Here is a 21,365-nt window from a genome sequence, read left to right as displayed (position 1 = left end):
AGACAGAGACAATGATGACATTTGGATGCTTCCTTGAGGAAACCTAGCAGGAACCAGCACTGGCACTAAAGCACATTCTTGGGTAAAGTTAGGGCATACCAAATTCATAGGGTCATGAAAAACTTGTCATTGAGCATGAAATCTGATCTCCCCGCCGTGAAATCTGGTCTTTTTTGTGCGCTTTTATCCTGTACAGTACAGATTTCGCAGGAGACCAATGTATCTGACACTGGGAGGTCTGATCCAAAAGGGAGTTGTGGAGGGACAAGGGGGCACAATTTTTTTTTTTGGGAGGGGGTTGCAATATTGCTGCACTTTCTTTTGTGCTGCTGCCTGCGGAGCTGAGCCCGCAGTCAGCAGAGGCCACTTCTCAGCTGCCCTGCTCAGAAGCCAGCAGAACAGAGGCAAGAGTGGTGTGCTATTATATTGCCATTCTGTGTGGCTGCCTGCAGAGTGTGGCCTTCAGAGGTGGTTTCTGGCCGGCAGCTGCCACTCTCTGGCCACCTAGCTCTGAAGTTAGCATATAGGTAATGGTGGCAATACCATGCTTGCCATCTTCTTTTGCCCTGCTCTCAATAGTGGCTCTGCCTTCAGAGCTGGGTTCCTGGTGAGCAGCCACAAGGCTCAAGCCGCCCAGCTCTACCAAGGGCAGTACCACAACCCAACGCCCTACAATAACCATGCAACCCCTACAATTTCAACACTAGGAACTTTTCAGATTTAAATAGCCAAAGTCATGGAATTTACAATTTTTAAATTTCTATAACCAAGAAATTCATCAAAATGAACCATGAATTTAGTAGGGCCCTGAGCGTAGTGAAGTTCAAAGTAGAGGCTGTGGCCATTATTCTTTCTATGGGACCCACAAACCCTAACACACCAAAGTCAAAGACAGCTGAAGATTTTCCTGCCCAAATCTTACACTAGAGCGTGTTGAGCACTTCAGATATGTGTTCAAGGGATGTTAAAAAGCACTAAGAGATCTGAGATTACGGAATTCAGTTACATTTTAGAAGGAAATGAAAATTTAGAAATAAAATTGCAGCAGTCTCTTGTCTTTAACATTTTATTATCTAGATGCAGTACAGAGACATTAAGGAAATGGGACTTCGAGGCTCCTTACTTTTAATTTGCAATGTGACATATGATTGCTGTGTGTTAGCTATTCTTTGTGCACCACAAACAAGGCAGTAAGCCCCTGAATTTTCAGCACAGCTGGAGTAATACCTGATATTGTCAAGGTGATCTGACCAAGAAAATTTCAGTTTGCATGACAGAAGGGTCAGATGAGCAGAGGAAGATAGCCAAAGTAGATGTTTCAGAGACTGAGGCTGGGGCAGAGGCCACGCAGGATGAGTGTAGTTTGGCAATGTGGCTGACTGGATGGGATGCAGCCTGGTTTGCTTCTCAAGGCTAGGTGAAAACTGCAGACTATGGAGGTAGATTGCTGACCATGGAACAGAGACAACCCATACCTGACAATAGCAGCAAGGGGCAGAGTGAGGGCAGCCAGCTTCAGCAGTGTTACTGAGCATGCTCACTCTGTACAAGTATGCTCATGCCACCGTCTCTGTACTTGCAGGAGCTGACGGCGACCTTGGTGAAGGGGTTGCTGTTCTGGCACAGCACCATCAGGCTGGCCTGCTGGTGGTGCCTGGTGACTGGGCCGGGTGCGGGGCTCACTCTGTATGAGTATGCTCAGTACAAGCCAAGCAGTAAACCTGTAAAGCATGTGATCCCATGTGTCCCCTGTATGCATTGCCTCTGGCTGGGTGTACTGTTCATGGTGTTTTGCAATATGAGAGAACGAATGGAAGAATAGGCCCGAGTCTCTCTGAAAGAACACCCTTCCTCTCCATCATTACTGTGGGAGCTAAAGTTGGCAAGAACTCTGGCAGACCCCAGCGTTAAGAGTGGGAGTTGATCTGGGAATAGGGAATTCTTGATAGAGGTCCTTAAGACACAGAATGGTCCTCTATCAGAAATCAGAAGATCCTTCACCTTATAATAAATGCATCTCTTCACATAGGTCTTACCTGAAAATGGAGCAACAGAATGACCCAGCGACGTTCTCTGGGTAAACAGCCACCTAACTGGTCATCCTTGAAATGTTGGTTCTGACAAGGGAAGAGGAGAGTGTCCAGGTCTTTTACTGAGGCAGCATTAGACATGCCTGAACTACTTTCATGACACGCGCTGCGGCCATGGGCATATTAGAAATGCAGATTCAGATATAGATACTACACTACCACTTTGCTTTTTAGAGGTCATTTAACTGAAGACTATATGTTCAAAAGCAGTTCTGGTCTGCTTTTGAATACACACAAGGACTATTCTAGAACAAACTAGATATGTACACATTTACTTATTGCTTTTTGCAACAACAGATAAAATTTGACCGCCCCATCCAGTGTCTTTCTTCCTCAGTTCTCATTGTGATGTAGCTCAGTGTGAAATCATGTCAGATTATTTAACATCTCGCACTGCTTGATCCTAGAGGCTCAATTTGTTATGTACTGATCCTGCCCTTGTCATTAGCTATGACCAGACATCAGCTTGCATTATTCCTAGCAGGCTCTCTAACAGAGTGGTTCTTGAACCAATCACTACTAGATCCATCACTTCTGTATTTTGTGCTACGTGCCTTAAGTGCTAATGGGCTGGTGAAGCCAAATGGCAACTACAAAAGTACCTGCAGTTGCCACAGAGGAGAAAGAAGTTTGTATTTAACAGATGTAAAGGATGGGTCATGACCTCTGCCCCTGCCCTCTGTACCAGAGCAGAATTGTTTCCTCATATATGGTGAACCTGGGATTTACAAAATTTCTAAGTTTAGTAACTGTCATTCAACATTCTCCTGAGATAATAATGGAATGGAAAGAATGTTATTAGTGAGACTAGGGTTGGATTTTTCCCCAAATGTAGAACAGAACTATCAGTTGAACACTTCTGTCTTTTCTACATTATTATTGATAATTCAGTGTCATTGTCAGGTAGTTTGGATTATGGCTGACCATTTATAACAGTGCTGTAGATGGACCCACAGGACCATTTGCAAAAGGGAACTCCTCCAAAGCAAAGAGCAGAATCCCTGCCCCGCAAGAGCTTGAAGTCCAGAAAAACTCCAGAGAAATTTAAATGTGGAAAGGCTGAATGTAGTAGCAGTCACTGCACTGTTCATGGTAGAGGTGGGCTCCCATGAATCTATTCTGCAGGAAAAATGAGGCAGCTTGGCCTTTGTTAGTGAGCAGGAAGGGACAAGGGTCAGTTAGTACTCTGCCACTGCTTGGTGGGGAGAGAGCAGGGGCAAGTGAGGGAGTGAGCAGTGGGGGGGTGGGGAGTGAGTAGTGCCAATGCGGGGATGAGGCGGGTGAAAGGAGGCAACTGCCCTGGGGCCTGTTATTTCAAAAGAGCCTGGTGCTTCCAGCTGCTGCCTCTGCTACTGAAGCAGTGTCTGGCAATCTGAGCCCTTTAAATTGCTTCTGGAGCCCCAGGCTAGCCCCTCGTACCCGAGACCCCACCCTTTCCAGGAATACAGCGTTCCCCCAGCACCTTGCCCAGGAGGCTGACAATTCTGTTACACATGACAGGAGTGAGAAAGGGATAAGCTTGAGAGGACAAAAAGGGAGTGAGAGGAGGGGAAGTCATGGCAGTGTGTATTTCATGAGGTAGCTGTTCTCCTGTGTACAGCAATGTTGTATTAACAGTTTCATAGGCTGTGTCTACACTAGCATTCCTCTTTCAAAAGAGGCATGCAAATGAGGGAAATCGAAAATGCAAATGAGTCACAGATTTATATATCTGACATCTCATTTGTGTATGCTTTTGGAAGAAGAAAAGCAGCGTAGATGCAGGTCTTTCTAAAGTAATCCCCGTGTTCGAAAGAACCCTTCTTCCTATTTTTTTAAGGAAGAAGTGTTCTTTCAAACATGGGGATTACTTTCGAAAGAGCTTTGTCTACACTGCTTTTCTTCTTTCAAAAGAAGCTCCTTGGAAAGAAGAATATGCAAATAGGCATCAGATATGTAAGTATGTGCCTCATTTGCATTTTGATGTCCCTCATTTTCATGCCTCTTTTAAAAGAGGAATTCTAGTGTAGACACAGCCAATATGTTACAAAGCAGCTGCTCTGTCCATGGTAACATACCAAGAAGAAAGTAACAATATAGTCCATCCCCCCTGCAAATCATACAAGTATTGCTGAAATGCGTGAAAGAGCCACCAATAACATGCCTGTGCTGTGTACTCAGAGTGAATGAAACATGCGGTTCAATTCTACTTCCATGGAAGTCAACAGCAAAATTTCTATTACTTCAAGAGAAGCAAGGTCAAGCCCTCATAAAGTTATCTGAGTCCCACACAAGCTCCAGATAAGTTTTGTCACCACCCACGCTTACTTTGCTGCTTTCAGAACAAGCTGACAAGTGCAAAGTGGTGAGATTACCACATACTGGGATGATGTCTACATCTGATCTAGAACAGTTTTGATGCTGATTGGTAATGACGAAGTTGGGTGCCCAGAGAACTTTCTCTCACTGAGTTTCAGAATGCAGAAGGGAGGTGGGCCCTGGTATGAAATGAAGTAATAAAATATATGTGTCGTTCTTATTTTGAAATATGGAGCTTATGAAAAATTCAAAAGGTAATGCTTGCCTTTTGTTTGTAGGCAGTGAATATAGTTTGCAGCTCCAGGAACAGCAGACAATTATTGTGGGGTGCTTTAATGTTTGGGAGCTTTTAAGTGGATATAGATTTTTTCCGTTTGTTGCTGATGCACTTGGAGGCTTTTGAAGAGTTATATTACTCTGCCCATGTTTTATTCAGATTTTCAGTTGTAATGAAATAGAATTTAATTTTACTTTCCTAGATGCATTATATTTTTCTCCCCTCAATATCAAAAGAGTGTGTGGAAATTTTTATCATGGCTCACAAACATGTGGGTTTAAAAAACAAATGTATGTGAAGAATTAATGCTTTTTTATAAAGAGTGGCTTTAATTTATTATTTAGTTCTATTTCTCTAGTCATAGGAAGAATATGTTTTCTATGGATACCATGATATGCTTAATTCTTAAAGACAATTTACACACTAAACATACCTTGTCAAATCCCAGTAGATTTCAGCAAGCGAACATATTTTTGATAAAGGATAGCAATGAGGATGACTGCTACCTTTCAAAGAGGCAAGATGGATATTAAAAAGTGATCATTAGAAAGAACAATGTTTGGTAAGCACAGAAAAATATAATCACCTGGGAACTGTCTTTGTGTTCTTACACATTCCACCAGAAGGGAGCTGTGGTCTTGATTAAAGCCTTTTGAAGCTACCATCAAACCACCGACAAATAAAAAACCCACCAATATGAAAAGCTGACAGACCCTGGTCTTTGGCAGGGGGAACTGAACATGGGACCTTTAAGGCTAAAGCCATGAGCTTTTACCCGATGAACTAAAAGCCAACGGCAGCTTAGCTAAGGCAGTAAAGCAGACTTCACTCTCAGTTCCTTTAAGTTACACACTGCTTTACCTTCCTCCTCTTTCTGTTACTTCTACTTCCTTGCTGCTGGGCCCTACTGTTCCTAGTGCAAAAGAATATTTCCAAAAAACAATCTCCGTGCAATCTCTAATTTTACACTAAGGCTGCGTCTACACGTGCACGCTACTTCGAAGTAGCGGCAGTAACTTCGAAATAGCGCCCGTCGCGTCTACACATGTTGGGCGCTATTTCGAAGTTGAAATCGACGTTAGGCGGCGAGACGTCGAAGTCGCTAACCCCATGAGCGGATGGGAATAGCGCCCTACTTCGACGTTCAACATCGAAGTAGGGACGTGTAGACGATCCGCGTCCCGCAACATCGAAATAGCGGGGTCCTCCATGGCGGCCATCATCTGGGGGGTTGAGAGATACTCTCTCTCCAGCCCTTGCGGGGCTCTGTGGTCACCGTGGGCAGCAGCCCTTAGCCCAGGGCTTCCGGCTGCTGCTGCTGCAGCTGGGGGTCCGTGCTGCATATACAGGGTCTGCAACTAGTTGTTGGCTCTGTGTATCTTGCACTGTTTAATGAAAGTGTGTCTGGGAGGGGCCCTTTAAGGGAGCGACTTGCTGTTGAGTCCGCCCCGTGACCCTGTCTGCAGCTGTGCCTGGCTCCCTTATTTCGATGTGTGCTACTTTGCCGTGTAGACGTTCCCTCGCTGTGCCTATTTCGATGTTGGGCTGAGCAACGTCGAAGTTGAACATCGACGTTGCCAGCCCTGGAGGACGTGTAGACGTTATTCATCGAAATAGACTATTTCGATGTCGCAACATCTAAATAAGCTATTTCGAAGTTGGGTGCACGTGTAGACGTAGCCTAAGAGTGGTAGCTGTATTAGTCTGTAGCTTCACAAAACAAAACAAAAAAAAAACACTAACAAAAAAGAGCAGTCCTGCAGTAGCTTAAAACTAACAATTTTATGTATTAGGTAAGACCCACATCATCAGATTTCGGAGTAAAAATGAGAATTCAGGGTGTATGTATAGCATGGAGGGAGGGAGGGAAGGAAGAAGCAGCAGGGGAAAAGAAAAAATTATAAAAAACAGGCGTGTGTGTTAGGGGGCAATCACCAATCATTAATCAGGCCCATGGAAGAAGAAAATTAAGGTAAGTGGGATGGGTGCCATTCCTGCGAGTACCAAAGGTGGGGAAATTGTACTTGTAATGAATAAGATAATCAGACTAATAAACAGAAAAATAAACAGAAATGCATTTTAAAAAATAAACAGAGATCTCAGCTATCTTTCAAGGACTGAGGTAACCAGCTGCCGACATCCACATTTGAACACTGAAATACCAACCTTTGCAAGGACTTGTGGCTGAACTCATCTCACTCTTTTGCACAGTAACTATATATTATTAGAGACATGCTGCTGGACTAGGTGATCACAATGCTCCCTTCTGTCCTTAAAGTCTATAAACCTATGAGACTTTCAGACAAGCTCAGCACCCTGACACAATCCCTCTGTTTTTATACTGCACACATAGAGTGATGGAGCAAAACTATAGCTACTAAACTCCACAGCTGCTAAAATCTAGAGTTGTTTCTACTAAGGTGAGAAAAGTCACCTTCACTAAAGCAAATATCATAACCAAATTTTATGAAGCCAGAGAGAAGGTCCTGCTCTCATACCCTTATTGCCTCACCCCCTCCAAGGCTTTGAAGTCTTTTCACAAAGGAAATACAGTTAAAAAGATCAGCCACCTTTGAACACACAAATCTCTGGGGCCACAAGAAGCTGTTTTGTTGTTAGTAAGTTAAGTATTCTGTTGGTGAAGCATAATTTAGCAAAGCTATTAAAATGCAACCATGGCCCTTATTAATGCAAAGTTGCTAATTTAGCTTTCCTCCAATTGTAGGCATCAGATCTGATGAAAAAAAAATTACCTCTGATTCCTATATTCTTTCTATTGCCTGTAGCAGGAGAACAAGGTGGAAAGAAAACTAAAACCTTTTTTTCAGGGAAGAGAAAATGAAAACAATTAATGTCCTTTTCCTTTTTAGACTTCCTTCTTCCTGCCTTTGTAGCTATCATCCTCTGTCTAGAATAAGAAAATGTGTTTCATTAGGACTAACTGCAGAAACGTGATGGAAGTTGAGAGTTATGCAAATACTCTATTTGCAAAATTGTGTCATGTCCACGCCAGTTCCTTCCAGTAATTTAAATCTATGAGACTTGCTTCAATTCTCATACGGATGAGTTTTACATTCATGAAGCTCCATTGGATTGTTTTTCCACTACACTACATTACCCCTGTACTTAGGGGCCAAAAGGACAGGCTCAGGGCTTTCAGCCTGCAGTGTGGAGGCTGACCACAGGACAGGTAAAATGAAGCAGTAGGCCAGATCTTGCCTATGAGCCATAGGTTCCCTACCCCGGTCTAGAAGAGTCACCCAAAAACTAGGATGGCACAAATGTGTTTCTTATGCGTGGTCTATTCTATTCTTATTGCTTGCTCATGCCCATTATGCCTAAGTGCCTGTCAGTTGTGCCTTAACCAATGTGATTAACATCTGTCCAACATTTGAATTCTTATCCCCTCCCTCAGGGGAGAAGTGTGTACAATGAGCTGTTGAGTTTTAGATATTTTTATAACTCACACACAGATGTTGCTATGTGTTTATGCTTGAGATGGGAAAGTTAGAAAAATGCTCCTTGAATATTGAATGGGAGATGTTGGGGGACGTGAGGTTTGTGTTGGTCCTTAGCTACTGGGCAAGTTCATTCACAATCTCAGATGGGCAACCACACAAGCTCAGTCTCTTGTGCAGATGAGCACTACTCTGATTCTAGACGGTTTCACTGGGCCAGAAAAGCAATAATGTCAACAAAGGTCTTTTTTTCAGATGCTTGAGTTGACCTTTTAGATACCCTGAACCCAAGCCATGGATGACCTTGAAGATAAGCCCCAAGACATGGACCTTCATTCAGTGTTCTGTGGGAAGCCGGTGTAGGGAGTGGAGACCAGACTGATGTACTTGTGGTAGGCAGTGCTGCTGAGATGGTGCAGCATTCTAGAACGCCTAGAGGTTTAAGCCCTGAGCACTTCCTACTCAGGATCATTGCTTTGCTATATTGCAGCCGAGTGGTGAAGAAGGACTGTATAACCAAGATTAAGTCTCTGTCTGCCAGGATGGTATAGATACTAAGCCAAATTCTTATTTCATTTGTATGGGTGTAAATCTGGAGTAATTCAGTGTAGTTATACCAGACCGATACCAGTCTAACTGATCCAAGTTTAGCCCTGTAATAGTAAATACAATTGACCCATGTCTATTCCGGTAACTTACATTTACTTGGTCAGGGAGGGCTTATTGAAAAGATATCTTACAGTGCATATTGTTACCTGTGCCCCCATCCACAGTCAAAAGTGACTCTCAAATAGCAAGCAAAACAGATGGTTTATTATTTCTCAGGGTCACAGTGTATGGCAGACTTGTAGGTACAGTAATTAGGAGCACTCACTAAAATCTATCTTTGGGAAAGGAGGGCCCAGAAAAGGCCCTGGCCCATCTTCTGCCTCTGAAGTCAGCTGAGACTGACCCACTCCCAGCTCTTGGTCCCAGGCCCCCACAGCCAAGCTCCTCTTCTGAACTTTGTCCTGGTTCCTGGTCAAAAGGTGTCACCTGGTCACACCCCCTCTTGGGCAGCTCAGGTTACAATGGGCATCATGTAGATGCAGAAGGCTATACCACTGGAATTCTCAGCATCAGCTAAGTATTGGTGCTGTGCCCAAGGAAACTGAGGCACACAAAGTGGGTTACTAAAGGACTGTAAAACTCACATGCAACATAACAAGGCAAATGAAATCCCCCACATCCTCTTTTTATCACACATATGTAAAAATCTGTGTAAATCCCCAAAATTGCTATTTTAAGGTATATGAAAAACATCAAAGGAGAAAAGGTGACTTTTGACTTTGCTTACTAGGAATACAGTCTATTTAAAATATGTTATCTGGGGACCAATAGTAACAAATTGTGTAGGTCTGATTCTGACTCTACATAGTATAACAGTGCTTAGCATGATGTGTCTGAAACAGCTGAGAGCCCAGTTTGTCAGTAGAGAAGCACAGTATTTATCCTTAACTGGGGAGGATGGGGTTACTTGAGTCCATCACAGATTTTGTGCACCCCACCGCAGATAGACTGAGTCAGGATTACATATATCTGGGGAGCGAGGGTGGGCCTGAGGGAGAGGAAAGCTCTGCTCAAGCTCTACTGCCTGGGTTGAGGGCAGATCCTATCCTGACCCTGCCAAGATCCCTGAGTACAGCACCTGTTCTGTGAGACTTAGGGAAGGGATCCAGATGTGGTCTGTAGAAAGGCAAATTATGTATTTCCCCTCTCACCCTCCTTCCTCCCCAAGCTCTCTGATTTTGGTCCGATTGCCCTGCCAAGACATTGTTTGCAGCTGCCTTCCAGCAGATCTTTGTCATTGTCTTTGACTAGTTTCATTTATTCACCCTTGGCTCAGATTCAAAGCTGTAGTTAAGCTTCCTAATCATATGTTCTCTTGAAATGTTCCTATCAGAAATATCTTTTCCTCAGCAATGTGAGGTCCTGAAGCTTACACCAGATGTTCCTCCTCCCCATTCTCTACTTACCCAAAGCTCTCATAAAACCATGGAGGGGAGAAACACCTGAGATGGTAAGAAAGACATATGGCTCCAACAGTCCCCTCTGTCCCATACACAGCTGTGGAATCCAGTCACTGAACTACACACTCAAGGCTTTGCGGTACACACGGGGAAAGTGCGGCTGATTTGCCCACATTGTAAAACATCTGTGGGCCTGACTCTCCTCTCATTGCCATTGTTATAAATTGGTGATTTCAAGGACATGTAAGTGAGAGAGGAATTGGGGCCCATACTGTTTAAATTAAGCAGCCACGTTTTTTTTTCCTTTTTCTATGGAAAAGGTTTGGTGGTCTTCCTTCCACAGCTTGCTGGTATTTGAAGTGGTTTGTGACATGCCAACTCAAATATGCACAACTGACATCTGAGTCAGCACCTAGTGAAATGGCTGGGACACTTCACACCTCTCAGAGCTATTGTTTCTGATGCCTCAAAACCTAGCACACTTTAGGTCACACAGGTAATATTTTGAAGGTTTTCTTCTCAATTGTACCAGCTGGTAGCTGAAGGTTTTGAAAAAAGAAAACTGAGACAAGGTGTTGTGTGGTGAGGCCTTTGCACCCCTTTGCCTATGGAAAACACTGGTGTGAGGCATGAGGGCTCTGGGGCATTGGGGCTAGCACACTCAGCACGTGCACTTTTTGCACCATCTTTCCTCCCTTCCAGCACCACTTCTCCCCCTCCACATACCCACTGCCGGCTGAACATGGTTGTACTGTGCTACGCACAAGGCTACATTTTAGCCGCTGGTATTTCTAGTAAAAGGTATGAAGAGGTCATGGGAAGTAGAAAAAATTAATGACTTGCAACCGGCTGAGGAGTTGTACTACATACCCCGTCCATCAATTGTACTATATATCTCTAACGTAAACTTGGGCTGTGGCAGGGAAAGGGCCTTTGGAGTTGGTGGTCCCGGGGTGGGCTGGGAATGGGGGTGTGGTCCAGGCCCCCTGTTGCTGCTGGGAGCAGAGGGGCGTGGCTTGGAACCCGTGCTGGTTCTGAGGGCGGGGTGGTCAGGCTGGCAGGCTCTTCACAGCTCCTAACGGGAGCTAGTATGCTGGTACATCCCTGATGCTCATAGTGGGAGGGAAGGCCAGAGAGCACCTTGTGCTGACCCCAGCACAAGGGATGACTGTATCTCCAATTGGCTGGGAACCTCAACCAGTGGGAGCTGCAGAGGCATTGCCTGCAGGTGGGGCAGCATGCACAGCCTGCTGGTCCCTCCACCTATGAGCTGTAGAGTCATGCTGGATGCTTTTGGGGAGACCCCCTGAGGTAAGCACAGCCATGTACCCCAATGCCCTGCCCCAGCCCTGAGACCCCCTCTCACAACCAAACTGCTTGTGTTTCCAGTGGAGGGGGGAGCAGAGGAGGATGGCCCACAGTGTCTCAAGACTACTCCAGCAGCTGGTGTGGCTGGCCCAGGGGCTGCCTGAGCTGCTTGGGCAACCCTGGAGCTAGTTGCACCAGCTGCTGCAGAAGTCCCAGAAAGTCACCGAATCTGTGACTTGCACAGCCTCCATGTCACATAGACTTAGCTATGCAGCACTGACAGTGGCACTAGTGGGATTTCCTTGTGCTCTGGGAATGCAGGAAGTCACATTGGTGCTGCATCTTGCATTGGGATGCTGGATGTCTTACCCCCACCCTAGCACATTCCTGCAGAGGCAGCTATAATATGGCTTCAAGGGCTCAGGCAGCAACGTGGTTCTCTCCTCCCAGCTGAGGTCTCCCCATGTCAACTGCCTTGTTCCAAGCCTTTGAACTGATCCTGGTAGCACGATGCAAACCCACTGCTGTGCTGCTCTGAGCTGATGCAAATCAGTAAAGGCCACTTGAGCAAGAGGTTGCTCAAAAAAGAAATTATGTTTTTGCCATGCCTTCTGATAGTATTTGCGTGCATTTTTGTAGTTGATTTTGTCCAGAACTAGGGGTAAAATTGCTTATTTTGAAAATAGGAAATTTTGCAGTCAGCCTCAAGGGAGAGCTAATCACTTTAGGTTAAACCCAGGACAGGCATTTAACTCTGAAATCCTGCTGCTGTGTAATCACCATGGAGAATTTTCATGGGCCAGATCCTGAAATCCCTCATTTATTCTCAGCCCTTACTCAAGCAAAATTCCCACTGAAGTCAATAAGAGAAGCAAGTGCTTCACATTTGTCAGGTATTATGAACAGACTAATGATTAATAAAAGAGCCTGACCCATCTCCTACTAATCTCCATGGGTGGTGAATTGAACCTCAGAGCAGTTTCTTCATCCTCATTGCAAAAGCTGCAGCACTATTGCTTCTGTCTGTTTGTATCATCTTTACATCTTTACATAACCAAGGGGCTGCCTTTGTCCTTGATGGTGAAAGTTTCTCATACATGTTCTAATATGTACAACAAGAGTGTGGGAATACATAAGCAGGGGAGGTTTTTTTGGATAAGGGAATGTGAGATGAAGGCCATAAAAATCACCTCCTCATTCTTATTCCATGCCTCGCAAGAGGTGTTCAGATTGCTGCACAGGTAATTCAAACACAACCACAGCAGGCAAAAGAATAAAAATAGGCAAAATGGTAAACAAGCAAAGCATTCATAAAACCAGAGAAAACATCCATCATCATTTCAGAACAAAAGAGAATAGTGTTTGACTCATGAATAAGAGGGAGTAAATTAGAACACGTGTGTGGAAGAGTAATCATTCTTACACTACTGTCATAATGTCTCTACCAGTGCTGGTTAAGCTGCAGATGGAGCAATGAATTGAATTTTGGTTACCGATGTGTTGATAGGCTGTCGAGGAACTAGAAGGATCCAGAGGTGAACAACAGAGATGATCAAAGAGGTGCAGTGTGAGTCATCTAAGGAACAGGATCAAAACAAAAAGCAGTCAAGTAGCCTTTAAAGACTAGCAAAATAATTTATTAGGTGAGCTTTCGTGGGACAGACCCACTTCTTCAGACCATAGCCAGACCAGAACAGACTCAATATTTATGGCACAGAGAACCAAAAACCGTAAGCAAGGAGGGCAAAATCAGAAAAAAATGATCAAGCTGAGCAAATCAGACAGTGGGTGGGGGGAGGTCAAGAATTAGATTAATCCAAATATGCAGACGAGCCCCTATAGTGACACTGAAAATTCCCACCCTGGTTCAAACCATGTGTTAATGTGCCAAATTTGAATACAAAAGCCAGCTCGGCTGCTTCCCTTTGAACAGAGGTGTGAAAGTTTTTTTTCAGTAACACACATACTCTTAAGTCTTTAACAGAATGCCCCATTCCATTAAAACTTTGACTAACTGGTTTGTGGATCTGGGGTGTTTTGCTGTCTGTTTTGTGCCCATTAACTCTTTGTCTAAGGGACTTAGAAGTCTGTCCAATATACAAAGCATCTGGGCATTGTTGGCACATGATGACATATATGATGTTAGTAGAGGAGCATGACAAAGTGCCTGTGATTCTGTGAGTAACCTGTTTAGGTCCAGTGATGGTATTTCCAGAGAAGATATGTGGACAAAGCTGGCAGTGGATTTTGTTGCAAGGAAAGGTTCCAGGACTGGTATTCCTGGGGTATAGACTGTGGCTGTTTCTGAGGATCCTTACAAGGTTGGGAGGTTGTCTGTAGGAGAGAACAGGCATGTCACCTAGGCTACGTCTACACGTGCACATTACATCAAAATAGCTTATTTCGATGTAATGACATCTAAATAAGCTATTTCAATGAATAACGTCTACACGTCCTCCAGGGCTGGCAACGTCGACGTTCATCTTCGACGTTGGGCAGCACCACATCAAAATAGGCGCTGCGAGGGAACGTCTACACGCCACAGTAGCACACATCGAAATAAGGGTGCCAGGAACAGCTGCAGACGGGGTCACTGGGAGGACTCAACAGCAAGCCGCTCCCTTAAAGGGCCCCTCCCAGACACAGTTGCACTAAACAACACAAGATACACAGTGCTGACAACTGGTTGCAGACCCTGTGCATGCAGCATGGATCCCCAGCTGCAGCAGCAGCAGCCAGAAGCCCTGGGCTAAGGGTTGCTGCACACGGTGACCATAGAGCCCCGCACGGGCTGGAAAGAGAGTGTCTCTCAACCCCTCAGCTGATGGCCGCCATGGCGGACCCCGCTATTTTCATGTTGCGGGATGCGGATCGTCTACACGTGCCCTACTTCGACGTTCAACTTCGAAGTAGGGCGCTATTCCCATCCCCTCATGGGGTTAGCGACTTCGAAATCTCACCGCCTAGCATCGATTTCAACTTCGAAATAGCACCCAACACGTGTAGCCGTGACGGGCGCTATTTCGAAGTTAGTGCCGCTACTTCAAAGTAGCGTGCACGTGTAGACACAGCTTTTGACTCCTATTATGGTCCAAGTGCTGGTGATACTTTTTAAAGTCACTAATAGTCCTACTTACAACAGCTCCATTAATAAATAAATTAAGATGAAGAGCTTTAATATTTAGGAGGTGGGCTCTATTTCGAAGTTAACTTCGACTTTAGGCAGCGAGACGTCGAAGTCACTAACCTCATGAGGGGATCGGAATAGCGCCCTACTACGATGTTCAACGTCGAAGTAGGGACCGTGTAGACGATCCGCGTCCCGCAATGTCGAAATTGCCGGGTCCTCCATGGCGGCCATCAGCTGGGGGGTTGAGAGATGCTCTCTCCAGCCCCTCAGCTCACTGGTGGCCGCATGGAGCGGCCCCTTAAAGGTCCCCTCCCCCTCCCTGCCTCTGCAGCAAGCTGAGGGAACGTGCAGGCTGCAGCCTGCACACGCGGCTAGCCTGCACCACCCTCAGAGACCCAGCCAGCTGCGATGGCTGCCCGGCAGCCCCCCCAGCACCCCCAGGGGACCCCCCCAAGGGGAGCCAGGGCAGCCAGCCCAGCCAGAGGGGCAGCCAGGTTGGCAAGCGGCAGCGGGGCCCCTCCTGGACGGAGGCCGAGCTGTGGGACCTGCTGGGGCTCTGGAGCGAGGAGGAGGTGCTCCAGGTAATGGGGAGCAAGAGGCGGAACGCGGATGCGTTCGCTCGGCTGGCCGACGGCCTGGCTGCCCGGGGTAACCCTGCCCGCACTCCTGACCACGTCAGGAGTAAGGTCAAGGAGCTGCGGCAGGGTTACTCCCGGGCCCGGGATGCGGCCAGCCGATCTGGGGCCACCCCCGTCACTTGCCCCTTTTACAGGGAGCTCAGGGACATCCTGGGCTCCCGGCACACCTCCTCCCCTCTGGCAACCCTTGACACCTCGGCTGACGAGCCCCAGCAGGCCCTGCAGACGGTGTGCGCCCCGGAGGCAAGCCCCGCACCCTGGGGGCCCCCCCTGGAGGCCACCCCTGGGACATCACGGCAGGAGGAGGAGGGGGGCTCCTCCTCCACAGAATCCAGCCTGCAGATCCTCCTCCTGCCATCCCGGAGCAGCAGCAGGGCCTCCGCCCCCGGGGATCTCTGGACCGTGGGAGCGGACCGACAGGTAGGTACCTCTCTCTGGTGGACACCCCTGGGCTTGAGGGGTGGGGGTAAGAGATATGTATCCAGGGCCCCCCACATGCTCACATGGCCATGGCCCCAAGGACACCAGGGCCATGGCCCTTACAGCACTGCAGCCATCAGCCCCTGCCCCCCCCAACCCTCATGAAAGTGCCATGCCCCTTCCCCGGGCCAGGGGGGAGCGGAAGCTCGAGGGGCCTCCGGGAGGAGGGGGTGGGACACCCCACAGCAGCAGCATGTGATGGAGTGGGGGGAGTGCAAAAGAGAGACTCAGGCTACATATGAGCAACAAGAGCCGAATAGCTCCCAGGGGCAAAGGAGGATCCTGGGGCTACAGCTGGCAGGTGACACCTCTGCCCTGAACAAACAGAAGGGAGGAGCCGAGCTGGCTTGGAATGGGGGGGCGAGGGCGGGGGCCACAGGTAGAGGCTAGGGGAAGGGAGAGCTGGAAGGCAGCCAGCCTGAGGAGGGGGAAAGCTGCATTCCAGAGGGGCCCCCCTTGGGGTCTTCTCCTCACGACGGGTTGGAAGGACTGTCTCTTCCGACAGCTGGTGCTGTCACTCCTGGGAGAAACTGGGCATCTGTGGCCTAAGAAACCTCTCCTGCTGTCAGACCCTGCGGGGTGAAGTGAGAGTCGCTCCCACCAGGGGACGGGGTGCAGGGCAGGGGGACCTCTGAACCCCATCCATCACAGCAGCATCTCCTGGGGAGAGGGACGGGGAACCTGCAGCACAGGGCTGGGGGGACAAAGGCCACGGCTCAGGGCCCACACTAACGCCTGTCTCCATTCTTCTTCCCCTCCTCCTCTCCTGTGTCCTGCACCTGCACCATCAGAAGGACCGGAAGAGAGCGCCGGCGAGGCCTCAGTCGTCCCGGAGAGCCCTCCGGGACCATCGCTCCAGGGCAGCCCCTCGGCCGAGGACCTACCGGCCCCATCGCGGGCTAGACGGCGGACCCTGCGCCTACAACCGCCAACGGCGACGGACCCCCAGCTGCTGGCCATCCTCAGTCGGCAGCTGGAGGTCGCGGAGCAGCACCTCCAGCTGCAGGAGCGGGCGCTGGCCTGGCACCAGGAGGCATGGGGGGCCTATATGCAGACATTTAACCGCCTGGTGGACTACCTGTCCCCGCATGCCGCGCCGGCCGAACCATCGCCCGCCCTGCCTGCTCCTGCAGCCCCACCACCAGCTGTTCCGCCCATCGCCGGCCCGTCCGCCGTCGCCCCGCCACCCACCCGCGAGGGCCGGAGCGCCGAGGGACCCCTGGAGCCACCTGACACTTGCCGGCCCCCATACCTTCCGGTCCAGCCTGCTCCCACCCAGCCACAGACCAGGCTGCAAGCACGGCGGGGCTCCCGGCCGGCCACGCCCAGTGCCGTGCTATAGGGGCGAGGGGCCCGGGATGTGGCCCCCCCCTTGTATATAGTTGGACCCTGTTTTTTTGGTCCCCCCGTTTGCCCCGTCCCCCCCATGTAAATAGTTCTCCCCTTTATCCTCCCTGGTTTTCTTTTTATTATTTATGGCAGACAGTTGTTTCTTTGGATTGTTTTATTTTTGTACATATTGCTTTTCTTGAACGTTTGTACCTCGTTGTCTTCTGTTTGTGGTTCACATATATTTATTTACATCAAAAAAAAAAATTTCGGAAAGAAAAAAAAAAGTTTCGGAAAGGAAAAAAAAAATTTACGTTCAGCCAAAGGGCGTGCTGTCATTTGTCCAGGACAAGTGGGGGGGGGCGGTGGGGTGCTCCATGGTGTGGGCGTTGGGGCAGGAGTGTGGGGGAGGAAGGGGCAGGCAGTAGGGGGCCTGGGCAGAGTTCACCCCGCGGCCTGGTCGTCAAAGTGGGCCCGCAGGGCCTCCCGGACCCGGGTCCCCTCGGGGTCCACCTGCTGACTGGGGGCAGCAGGTGGCTGGACGTGTGCCCTGGCGGCCTCCGCAGCCCAGCCCTGGAGAAAGGTCTCCCCCTTGCTCTCGACCAAATTGTGCAGGGCGCAGCAGGCACCCACAATCTGGGGGATGTTGTTGAGGCCCGCATCCAGGCGGGTCAGGAGACATCTCCAGCGTCCCTTCAGGCGGTCAAATGAGCGCTCCACCACCTGGCGCACACGGTTCAGGCGCTCGTTGAAGCGCTCCTGGCTAGCGGAGAGATGGCCCGTGTACGGGTGCATGAGCCACGGCCGGAGGGGGTAGGCCGCATCTGCGATGACGCAGAAGGGCATGGTGGTGTCCCCCAGAGGGATCTCCTGCTGGGGGATGTAGGTCCCCACCTCCAGCCGGCGGCACAGGCCTGAGTTCCGGAAAACCCGGGCGTCATGGGTGCTGCCAGGCCAGCCCACGTAAATGTCCTGGAAACGTCCCTGGCTGTCCACCAAGGCCTGCAGGACGACAGAATGGTAGCCCTTTCGTTGACGTATCGTCCGCCACTGTGATGCGGGGCACGGATGGGGATGTGAGTCCCATCCAGAGCCCCGAAGCAGTTGGGGAAGCCCAGGGTGGCAAAGGCGGCGATGGTGGCATCTGGGTCCCCCAGCCTCACGAGCCTGTGCAGGAGCATGGCGTTGATGGCACGCACAACCTGCAGAGAAAGCACATGGGACAGCACCAATGAGGGGTGAGCAGGGTGTGCGTGGCCCTGCCCTGCCCTGCCCTGCTCTGGTCCCCCTGCCCTGGCCCCCCTGCCCTGCCCTGCCCTGCCCTGCTCTGGCCCCCCTGCCCTGGCCCCCCTGCCCTGGCCTCCCCCCGTGGGTTCGCTTACCTCCATGAAGACAGCCCCGACGGTGGCCTTGCCGACACCAAACTGCTGCCCCACGGATCGGTAGCTGTCGGGAGTGGCCAGCTTCCAGACAGCGATGCCGACCCGTTTCTGCACTGTGAGGGCACGCCGCATGGCAGTGTCCTGGTGCCTGAGTGCGGGGGTGAGCCACTGGCACAGCTCCAGGAATGTCTGCCGGGTCATCCTGAAGTTCCTGAGCCAGTGGTCGTCATCCCACTCCCCAAGCACCAGCCGCTCCCACCAGTCGGTGCTGGTGGGGTATCTCCACAGCCGCCGGCGTGTGAGGCGGGGGGTGGAGTGGGGTGCTGCAGGGGTAGGGGTTGAGCCCTGCTGCCCTGGGGGCATCTCCTCCCCTGGGGCAAGGAGGTGCTCAGCTGCCTCCCACATGGCATGGGTCAGGGCAAGCCCTGCTCCTGCCGGGAGGGCTGGGTGGACCTCTAGCTGCTGCTGCTGCTGCTGCTGCTGGGGGTCCATGACTGCGGCGCCCGGGGTCTGTGTGCCTATGGCTCCTCTGACCGCGTGCTATGCAGGCTGAGTGTGTCTGGGAGGGGCCCTTTAAGGGAGCGGCTAGCTGTTGCCCCGGAAGCACTAGTCCGCCCTGTGACCCTGTCTGCACCTGTGCCTGGCATCCCTATTTCGATGTGTGCTACTTGGGCGTGTAGACGTTCCCTCGCTGCGCCTATTTCAATGTTGGGCTGCGCAACATCGAAGTTGAACATCGACGTTGCCGGCCCTGGAGGACATGTAGATGCTATTCATCGAAATAGCCTATTTCGATGTCGCCACATCGAAATAGGCTACTTCGATGTAGGCTTCACGTGTAGACATAGCCAAAAGGTCAAATATTGGCACTCTGCCTTGTAAAGTTTGCTGGCTCCTACTCTATGGTTTCTATTGTCATGAACTTCAACTTGGTCACAGAGTACAGCAAAGTGAGAGCTCTGAAGTCTTAGGTGACTGTGCCTTTGTTATCATACATGATGGTAAAAGGCTTAAAAGTCCTTTGAGTTGCAAAGTACTCTGAACCAGTGAGAGATTATTACGAAAGGATTGAGGTCTGGTTAATAAGGACAACATATAGTACAAAAAAGTAAGAAAATCTAAGTGTATTGCAATTGGAGTTCTAAACACAACACTGACATTCCCAACTTGTTCATGTGTGTTTGATTATCTACTACCTCCTTACCACAGTTTGAAATTTTGTTGGTGCTGAACCTGGTCCACAGCAATTGAAGCACCACACAGTAAATTCACAGGGCTTATTATTTGTTGAATTGGATGTAAAATGCCAGTGGGCTCTAACATTAGCACCCTGTGAATTCAACTGAGTGAAATTTCCACACATCTTTTTTAAGTTATTATCAATGTGAATTTCATTTTACTTCATCTTGTTGAGCTTGATCCAGGATCTCCTGGGACTAATAAGAACCTTTTAAAACAAGCCCCTTAGAATCTTTCTTTGTTCAGATACTTTGCTTGATCATATAAAAATTAATTCAAGTCCTCTGTAACAAGAAACGAAATGCAATCCCTCATATATTTTTTTCCTTTCCAGCTGACAAAAAGCTAGCATCTAGTATCACCTCCTGCCCCCTACACACACATTTTATTCACAGTTTAGCCACCCATCCTACAGTAATAATGTCAGCTCAGTGTGTTGCTTCTTTGATGATAGGATAGCTGATGAGACCCAGAAAATCCATTTCCCATTATCAACTTGATTCATCATCATCATCATCATCATCCCTCATCAACTGCTGTCCCATATATCACAATTTTCCCCTCCCTGTTTTTTCCTCTACATCTTTGAAATTGTAATGTTGTACTAGTTTTGCTCCAAACTAGCAGTGCATTGATCTGGGGCTGTTCAGCAGTAATGTACAGCACACTTGGTTCCTGAGTGACTCAAAACTCTGGCTGATTGACTGAAATTTTTTCAGCACCCACTCATCAAGTCTCTCTGTAAAGAAATTGAATTATTCTTTATTCCCCTGCCACGCGCCCCCCTAGTATTTCAGGCCAGGAGGCTCCAGGCACATATTTGCAATAGTGCAAACTTCAACTTGGAGCTCAGGTACCACTAGTACCTACAGTGCAGGGCAATAGCCTAAGTAATAGTCATGCGAGTACCAATATACGTAGCTTGTACAGGCTTGCCATCAGTTATAGCCATACAGCATGATGCTAACACCTATTCCATTTTCACACCACTGCCAGCCAATTGTTTTCTTTGCTTCCTCACTCTTTACAGACCCCACACTAAGCCAAGGCCAGGTATAAAGAAGTATTGTCTACAAATGTTGCATTTATCAGCAGCTGCTATGGAAGGATAGCTTAGAGCAGTGGTGGCCAACCAAGAATGACGGATGGGCTGGATGAGTGGCCTTCCTTCACCACAGGAGCCCATGGCCTAAAGATATTCCAAGTGTGGCCTGGCTGCTCTCCCTCCCCCTGGCACCATTGGCTACATCTACACGTGAAGCCAACATCCAAATAGCTTATTTCGATGTAGCAACATCGAAGAATAACGTCTACACATCCTCCAGGGCTGGCAAAGTCGATGTTCAACTTTGACATTGCGCGGCACCACATCGAAATAGGTGCTGCGAGGGTACGTCTACACGCCAAAGTAGCACACATCGAAATAAGGGTGCCAGGCACAGCTGCAGACAGGGTCACAGGGCGGACTCAACAGCAAGCCACTCCCTTAAAGGGCCCCTCCCAGACACAGTTGCACTAAACAACACAAGATACACAGAGCCGACAACTGGTTGCAGACCCTGTGCCTGCAGCATGGATCCCCAGCTGCAGCAGCAGCAGCCAGAAGCCCTGGGCTAAGGGCTGCTGCCCACGGTGACCATAGAGCCCCGCAGGGGCTGGAGAGAGAGCATCTCTCAACCCCCCAGCTGATGGCCGCCATGGAGGACCCGGCAATTTCGACGTTGCGG

This window comes from Carettochelys insculpta, chromosome 2 (genome assembly GCF_033958435.1).
Source record: "Carettochelys insculpta isolate YL-2023 chromosome 2, ASM3395843v1, whole genome shotgun sequence".
NCBI lineage: Eukaryota > Metazoa > Chordata > Testudines > Carettochelyidae > Carettochelys > Carettochelys insculpta.
This window is presented reverse-complemented; position numbering follows the sequence as displayed.